The sequence below is a fragment of the Lucilia sericata genome, unplaced genomic scaffold (assembly GCF_015586225.1).
Source record: "Lucilia sericata isolate MDLA Ls3-8-SP2 unplaced genomic scaffold, ASM1558622v1 Contig000046F_arrow, whole genome shotgun sequence".
Classification (NCBI taxonomy): domain Eukaryota; kingdom Metazoa; phylum Arthropoda; class Insecta; order Diptera; family Calliphoridae; genus Lucilia; species Lucilia sericata.
In genome coordinates, this window is record NW_023994084.1 from 882501 (window position 1) to 892126 (window position 9626).

Here is a 9626-nt window from a genome sequence, read left to right on the forward strand (position 1 = left end):
AATAATTCTCCAAGAAGTCTCCAAACCTTTGAAACTGTTTTATATTCTTGATGACATGACTAAGTTCAGGAAAGCGTTGTAAATGTTGAATTGGTTAGATCATCGAATATTGGTAATTCAGAGGAGTATATTAAGTAAATTGGAAAAATATTGGTAAAGGGGATAATGATTTGACCATTCATAATGTTCCAATTTTCTCACAAATATCTATATTTCAGTAATCTTTTACAGCCAGTATTTATTTCTATCAGAATTTCATTTTGCTGGGTGTATGTGCGGCCACGACTTCTATTATGAGCCTATACATACGTAAATATGTATTAAGCCATGTAGTTCATGGCAGGTTTACGGAACAACCATCATACTAACATTCGCTAGTATGCTAGTTACAATTGGCGGTCCTAAGAGGTTTAAGACTTCATCTACTTATTAATCTAAGCCCCCTTAATTGTCTTACCGAAACTGAAAATTACTGATAAGTTATATTAGTACAAATAAAATGAAAATACATTTATAATGATAGGTCCGTAATATAACATAATTTCAATATAAATTCGGCTATGTTTCGCAGTAGAATGATTTTTAGACGACGAACTTTAATAGAAGCTTGGGAAAATGATGGACTAAACTCTGCAGATTTGTGGAGAGTGATTACTTTCTTAGAATTGATATATATATTTCTAAATTTGGTTTGAAATTATTTATGGACAATAAACTGAATTTGTATAGGAAGAATTATTATGTATCGATCCTTATGAAATTTAGTAGAATGACTTTTAGTCATTATAAAACTTGATTATGTCAAATTTCATTCCTATATTGATATTTTTAAGTTCGTAATATACCTCATTTTCTGAAACCCACCTTATATGTGGACCAGTGTATAAGTTGGATACATAAAAGAAACTTGTCTACGTTCAATATTTCGATAAAAATCTATATACCCTCTTCAAAATTAGCACAAAGAACTTTAACATACGTTTATATTGTTTTTGGGGTAGCAAAACACACTGGGTATAGCTAGTATTTAATAAATTAAAGTTAGTTATGGAAGGTGGTCCTCTTTATGGACTCATATCGGAGAGATTTTGAATCCTATAAATTTCTAATTTCATATGCGTTTATTTTTATTCTTGTTATGAGCGTTAAAGTACTAATGAAGGGGAACTAATATGGGGAATTGGTAGGTTTAATTAAGGATCTATGACCACCACGCATTTTTGATGCATAAAACTAAATTGTGCAAAATTTAGTGCAAATTTTCTACTGTCTGTACCTTTTGTGTGTTCCCTATCGTGATTTCAACATACAGACGGACATGGCAAGATCGTCGTAGAATTTATTAAGGATCTACAATATATATACTTTTTTTATATGACTAATTTTTCTATGTGTTACGGAATGACAAAACCAAAAGATAGGAGTTTCGTGTTCCATTTTGAAATATCGGGTGTATTCATTCAAGTGAACATATTTACCGGCATTCATACTTTGTATGCGATAGAAGATAAGTTTGTAAAATGCAGCCACAGCAACATTAAGATCAACAGCAACAGCAATATTAACAACATTATCATCCAACACATTTTGCAAACAAATAGACAAACACAATAACATTAAAAGCACGCACCACTAACAGATAAACAAAAAAAATAATTACTACTCCCTTACATAATGTTGTGGTTTGTTGATTCGTTAGTTTGCAAGTTGTTGCATTCAACATCACCTGTAAATTCAAACCGTAGAAGTCCTTTTATGTAATACTACTAATATACTCCAAAATTGAATGAAGCAAATGTACCAGGCTCCTTTCTGTCACTATACCTATAATTGTTGATTGATTGAGAAAAGACATAAGATCTGAATTTAAGAGAGTGATTTGAAAATAAACAAAAAAGCACTGTTCGGCAATATCACTATATGTATTGCCCCATATGTATGTCCAATTTTATCCTAATCAAACTAGCTGTTTATTTCCAAAAAAAATTCATTCTGCCCCACTGTTGCATTGGTCCCCCGGGGGCATGTTACCTTGGTGAAATCTCCATCTTGGTGTTATTTAAATATCCCCGGATAAGAGTTGCTATCAATACCTCTTGTCTGCCGGGGCAAAAAACTGGTGATGATCAAATGTATCGTCGGCCTTTCTTCGGAATGATTTGACATGGGGTCTAACCAGAGCACCAAATAATCTGATACTACGGGTGACCGGTTGCCCGCAGGACTTTGTCCTGCCTGGTCAGTTGGTTAATGTTCTTTCGGGATCCACGTAGTGGCAGTGATTTATACTCAAATTTGCAAGAAGGGACAAGTGGTTTGATTTGATTCACGGCGAAGTAATATCTTTTCGAGATAAGTTTCTGTTATCGTCGTTAAGAGCGGTACAAACCACAGGGTAGGATGTGGAATAAAATGTTGGGAATGAGCTGATAATGGAAGGAGTGATCATTAAAATGATTTGTTTTCTGTTGGATATGATGAATCTAATGGAAGAGATGAAAGTGTCGGGAGACACGGAATTGTCGGAAGAGGCGAATGTGTCATAAGAGATGGAAGTGTCGGAAGTGTTGGAGAAGATGGATTGAGTGAGAAGGTTGATGGGTTGGTGTTTTGCTGCATACTCTAGTATGATTGATGGTTTTTTAACGGTTTGGGGATGATGTTTAATCTTTGTTTTATCTGCAACTTTCCATCATGGTTGGGTGTGTTTGGAGTTTATTCTAATAATGCTTAACACAAAGCAGTAGGTCCTAATTTCCACTGGAATAAGTCTTGTCAAGTTGCCACTGAAATAAGTCTTGGCAAGTTATACGATCTACCAATTTGTCCGTAGATGCTGTTGCACAATCAACAGAGCTTTGTGATGTGGTTGTGCGACTGATGGTTGTTAATATTAACTGTGCGGATTGTTAGAGGATGGGGACGCTATGGTGTCTATCTTGGTGTTGATCCCATGATTGTAGATTCAATGCGTGCATGTTGGGATATTCGTTTACCCCTTTCTTTCGATTCGTCTGGTACTTTTCAGCCTGTTGGCGTAGGTTGCTAAATGACTTTCCGCAACATGATCATTTGGTAAGACATTAGGTAGCTCGAGCTCTTCATCAAAGTACACGTATACTGGACCGAACACTCCATATACGGGAATTGCCACCTGAGTGGTCCTTCTCTTTCCGAGAAGCTGCTCAGGGGCGAGTGGTGGACCGTTCCAAGTCCACCCAATGGTTGAAAAAGATCACCTGGAGGCAAAATCTATAACTAAACAAAACGTACAAAAAATATGTATATAAATGAGAAATTAGTACACCCTGTAACAATTTTGAAAAATGCTTTCACCATAGTAGCAATTATGTATACTCCGTTTTTATAATCAGCTCTAATACCTTTATAAAAGAACTTTAATGTTTAAAAGATTAATAATTTCAAACGTATGTATATTATAAATATTTATATGTGTGGTATGATGCTAATATTGGGGTCAAATGAAAGCTTGGAATCTGTTCAATATTTATTTGACTCACTTTGACAATAAATGTAAAAAAAATAAATTTAAAAGGAAATTCTCATTTTCAAAACAAAAAGTTTTAACTACTTTATTGTGAAATATGTTCTTGAAAACTCGATGAATTGAAATAAATAATATTATTTTGAAGAAGTGATTCTCAGCTTCATTTGATATTATTCACAAAAATTTTTAAATTCTTCTTTCGAAATCGTATGTCCTTTAAACTTTAAGGTCCTTTTACAGGGGAGTAGGAGCTGGTTATACTCAGTACAGAGTTCTTGTGCATATAGATTTTTTCGTGTGTGTAAATTACTGTTGCTCTGTGTTATATACTATAATCGAAATTTTTGTAAACGTATTTTAATTGATTATTTTCAGATGGATTCAAGTCTGAAAACTATTAAATCAAGTGACACAGTAATATGCAGGGATATGTTAAAACAAGTAAGAAGTTATAGTCGGGCGAGGCCGACCGTATAATACCCTACACCAGTATACGAATAAAATGTAATTCAGTTTTCACAATAAAGCATTTAAGTTGAATTGCACCTTGATATACATAAGCCATTTATTGTTTAATAAAACTGTGGATATTTAAGTAAAATTTTGATGGGGTTTTTTTTAGGGGCTCAAATGAGTCAAATGAGGCCCTATAATTATAAAGTTCATCAGGGTCATCAAGGCTAGTATAGAACTTGGTTTTGCAGTTTTTTGTCGAGATACGAGTATATTAAACATAATTATGAACTTAAAAGCCCTATTTGGCGGGTTGTATGAGGTTGTATGAGGCCTAGGTGAAATGATGGACCGATGTTAACTATTTTCAATAGACTTCGTCTACAGTACCATAAAAGATCATGTGCCAAATTTCATTAGATTATCTCCAAAATTGCGACCTGTAGTTTGATTACAATGTTTAGAAGCTCTATTCGGGGGTTCAGTTGTATGGGGGCTAGGTGAAATAATGCACTGATGTTAACCATTTTCGATAGGCTTCGTCTACAATAGAAGATCATGTGCCAAAATCTCCAAAATTGTGACCTGTAGTTTGATTACAATGTTTACAAGCCCTATTCGGGGGTACAGTTGTATGGGGGCCAGGTGATATAATGGACCGATCTTAACCATTTTCAATAGACTTCGTTTCTGGGACAATAGAATATCATGTGCAAAATTCATTGAATTATCTTCAAAATTGCGACCTGTAGTCTGATTACAAGGTTTACATGGACGGACGGACGGACGGACATAGAAAATGATTCTGAGCCAATTGGTATACTGGGTATAGGACAAATATTATTGTGAGTTACAAACATCAGCACAAACCCAATATACCCTCCCCACTAAAGTGGTGTGGGGTATAACTCCCTACTAAAGTGGTGTAGGGTATAACTCCCCACTAAAGTGGTGTAGGGTATAAAAATAAATATGTATTTTGTATTGTTATCCTAACAGTTATCTATGTGTTTGTAACTAGGTGTTGATGTGTTTAAATCGCAAAAAAACATGAGACATTTTAAAGTGACACTTGTGAAAAAAGAATGGAATTAAATATCATACACAACAAGTAAGAGTGCTATATTCGGCTTTGCCGAATCTTAAATACCCTCCACCTTAAACTGGTTGCGTAATTTATCAAATTTTATGGATTGATTCAAATTTACCTTAACATTTTACATTACGCCTTACATATGCAATTAAAAACAAGTAAGAGTGTTATATTCGGCCATGCCGAATATTATATTCCCACCATCAAATCATCCTTATAAATAAACTTTGATATTATCGATCTATGTTGAATCATATGTCTATATTAACATAAACATCAGGGAAATATTTGGAAGAGGGCCATTATTAAGGGCTTAAGCATTTCATCGCTGCACTTGCAGTTTTAAGCTAGTAATGATCTTTAAAGTCATTTTCTGAAGGGGACCTTACAAGGGGGATAGGGTTAATTAAGGACCGATCCTTATATATATAATTTGATAAAGAATTTTTGGCTCGCACAAAACTTGTTTATGTAGAATTTTACTGCTGTACTCACATTTTCGCGTCAGTAATAAACTTATGGACCCATCCTCATAAAATTTAAGAAAATGATTTTAGTTCCTATAAAACTTTTTTATGTCGAATTTTATTGCTATATATATGTATGTATATATGTTTCTTAACGTCAGATAAGAGCATTAAAGGGGGGTCTTATATGGGGGGTAGGGTCAATTATGAACCGGTCCTTATAACATTTTATGAAGTGATTTAGGTTCTTATAAAACAAGTTTCTGCCGAATTGCACCACTATTGATGCTTCTCTTAGCCAGTTATGAGCGATAAAGTAATTTTCTGAAGGGGACTTTATATGGGGGGGTAGGGTCAATTATGGACCTATCCTTATAAAATTTTACAAAGAGATTAATGTTCCCATAAAACATGTTTGTGCCGAATTTCACCGCTATTGATGCTTCTCTAAGCCAGTTATGAGCGATAAAGTAATTTTCTGAAGGGGACTTTATATGGGGGGTAGGGTCAATAATAGGCTTATCCTTATAAAAGTTTACAAAGAGATTAATGTTCCCATAAAACATGTTTGTGCCGAATTTCACCGCTATTGATGCTTCTCTGAGCGATAAAGTAGTTTTCTGAAGGGACTTTATATGGGGGGTAGGGTCAATTATAGGCCTATCCTTATAAAATTTTACAAAGAGATTTATGTTCCCATAGAACATGTTTGTGCTGAATTTCACCGCAATTTATGCTTCTCTTAGCCAGTTATGGGCGATAAAGTCATTTTCTGAAGGGGGCTTTATATGGAGGGTAGGGTCAATTATGGACCGATCCTTATAAAATTCTACGAAGAGATTTATGTTTCCATAAAACATGTTTGTGCCGAATTTCACCGCTATTGATGCTTCTCTTAGCAAGTTATGAGCGATAAAGTCATTACCTGGAGGAGGCCTTATATGGGGGCTAGGCGAAATCGTGGACCGATATTGCCCATTTTCAATACCAAACAAACTGCATCAACTAGAAGTATCTATGCAAATTTTCAGCTCGCTAGCTACTTCCATTTGGACTCTATCGTGTTTTCAACAGACAGAAAGACGGACAGACGGACGGACATGGCTAGATCGTTTTAGAATCTAATAAGGACCCAGAATATATATACTTTTATGGGTTTTAGACGAATATTTCAATGTGTTACAAACGGAATGACAAAAACAATATACCCCCCATCTTTTTTGATGACTATCACCTCACAGACTGTTAAAGAGCGTACTAAATGTAACAAATGTTAACGTATGTTATGTATTTAAAATAATTTCAATGTGTGGGAAAAATGTATGGCAATATAATTAATTTTAAAACGATAGATTTTCAATATTGTTGATCCTATGAAAAAAAATTAAAAAAAAACAAGATTTTGTTTCAATGTTGTCAAAAAATATTATTTTTAAATTTTTATTGTTGAGCCGAATTTTTCAATATTCAATGCCAAGCTACATAAGAATATAATCAAAATTTTGGCCAAAGATTATTAATTTGATCGTGAAAAGAATTATGAATCGACAGACGGTCATACGTGGCTAAATCTAATCAGAAATCAAATGTTTTTAGAAAAAGTTACACATTTAATTGGATTTTTTAAAAATGTTTATTATTTGTGACAAAAAAATTTAAATCGACCAGGAATCGAACCGGCGAGGCTCGGTTTGTTAATTCTCTATTTCATCCATTGCACCACATCATTATTTTGTCTTTCGTTAACTAATATTTTTCATATAAAAATGCCGTGTTATTTCCTGTTTATACAAAACATTGCTGCTGAATAACTTTTATTAACACTGATGTTGCTGAATAGCATAAAAAATTAAACAGTTACACTTTCTCAATGTGTACATTTTATTTGATCGTGGTTTAGCAACAATTTTTTACACAAACAGGAAAGACAATTTCTATGTGAACATCATTAATTGCAAACAATTACGAAGCTAGATAATAGTGTAGTGGGTATGACGTAGAACTGGCAACTGAGAAATCTTAAGTTCAAACCCTGTTCGTCATGGACACTTTTTATTTAATTTTTTGCGAAAAATAATACATTTTTGAGTCCCTATGGGTGGTACAAGAAATTGTGGACCGATTTCGATTTTTAACACAGTGGATCACCGTACCAAAAACTATATGTCTGACAAAATTCAACAATATTTGTGCCAAATATTTTATGAATATCATTATTTAGTAATTAGTAATATGCGTTTAAGTGATTCTCGAAAGGGGACATTGTATGGGAACTACGACCAATTATGGACCGATCGTAAACAAATTTTACAGTATCATTTATGTATACAAAAGCAATATTTGTGCCAAATTTTGTATGAATATCTTTATTTGGTAATGAGAAATATGCGTTTAAGTGATTTTCGGAAGGGGACCTTGTATGGGAGCTATGACCCACTACGGACCGATCGTATACAAATTTTACATTAACATTTCTGTATACAAAAGCAATATTTCTGCCAAATTAGACATGTGTATCGTTATTTGGTAATGAGTTATGTGCGTTTAAGTGATTTTCGGAGGGGGACCTTATATGGGAGCTATGACCAATTATGGACCTATTCAGAAAATTAATTCTTTATATGAATTCTATTGGCATAAAACTTTCACTCGTGAAATTTTGTAAAGATATCGGCATTATAACGGAAGTTATTAACAATAAATTAATTTCCTGGAATATGTACATTTGTATGGGAGGTATATGAAATTGTGAACCGATTTTATCGATTTTTAACATAGTTGATCCTGGCACCAAGTGTTGTATTTCTGACAAAATTCATCAATTTATCTGCAATAGTTTTTGTAAAAAGTACAATTAAATATGTGAAAAAACACAATTTTTTTCGAGGTTGTCCCAAATTTTTACTCATATCTCAGAACCTATTCTACCGATCTCGCTGATTTTCAATACCAAACTGCTTAGGATAACAATAAATATTTTGGGTGAATTTCATTAAGTTCCATTGCTTCGTTTTACCGTGAGCGTGTTTTATACAGACAGACAGACAGACAGACGGACAGACGGACATATCTAAATCGACTCAGAATTTCATAAGGACCAAGAATATATATACTTTGTTGGGTCTCAGATGAATATGTCTTTGTGTTACAAACGGAATGACAAACTTATATATACCCTCTATCACCACTGGTGGTTGTGGTGGGTATAAAAACATGTACATTAGAGCGACTCATAAAAAATGGTGCTTGAGGTACCCTTCTCAAACTATTCGTTGTTATGTCATATGATGATATCCAAAATATTTTAGTTTTTGTGTTGTCCTTTCGTCAGCTGGACAGTTTTCAAGAAAATATCCTATGGGGGGAAGAATTTTACATGTTCAATTCAAAATTGTACCCATCTTCAAAAAGTCGTTGTTTTGATTGTTAAAATATTTCGTATCTAGCGATAGCAGTTCCTGTTACAAAAAAGGCCATTTTTACAAAAACACGAAAAACGGAGTGATTCGGTCTAATGTACATATAGATTTTCCTATATAAAACATATTTATATTTTCGTACCCAACAGTTTTTAGATATAAAACTTTCTCTTTTGTGTGTACTTTTGTTCATTTGACACACAGTGTCCCAAGATTGTTTCCTCACTAAATTTTATGTATTTTCTATTTAAGGGAATTCACCAATTTTAAAATTAGGAACTGTTGTTATCTGTTATTACCTCCCTAAATTGTAGACAAAATTTTTAGATCAGAATAGGACGCTAAAACAGCTGGGTATGATCCAACCTGATCCATGCAGACAATTTTATAGTTTTTCATTTAAAAATTTAAGATATAACATAAGAATTACACACATTCACATAAATAAATATGCATGTATGTATAAAAAAAGGAATACACAAGGATACGCATATATGTACATATGTAAATGCATATGATAGAAAACAGCAGTGTAGTAGTAGTACTAAGACTTTAAAATATCTTGTAGATATTTCTTGAACAGAATTTTAATTTGATTTATTAGTATCATTAAGTTCTTTGATACTTTTCATAAAGTCATGCTGGTCAATTTTAGTTGTAGTTGTAGATATTTGTTCATTTTCTCT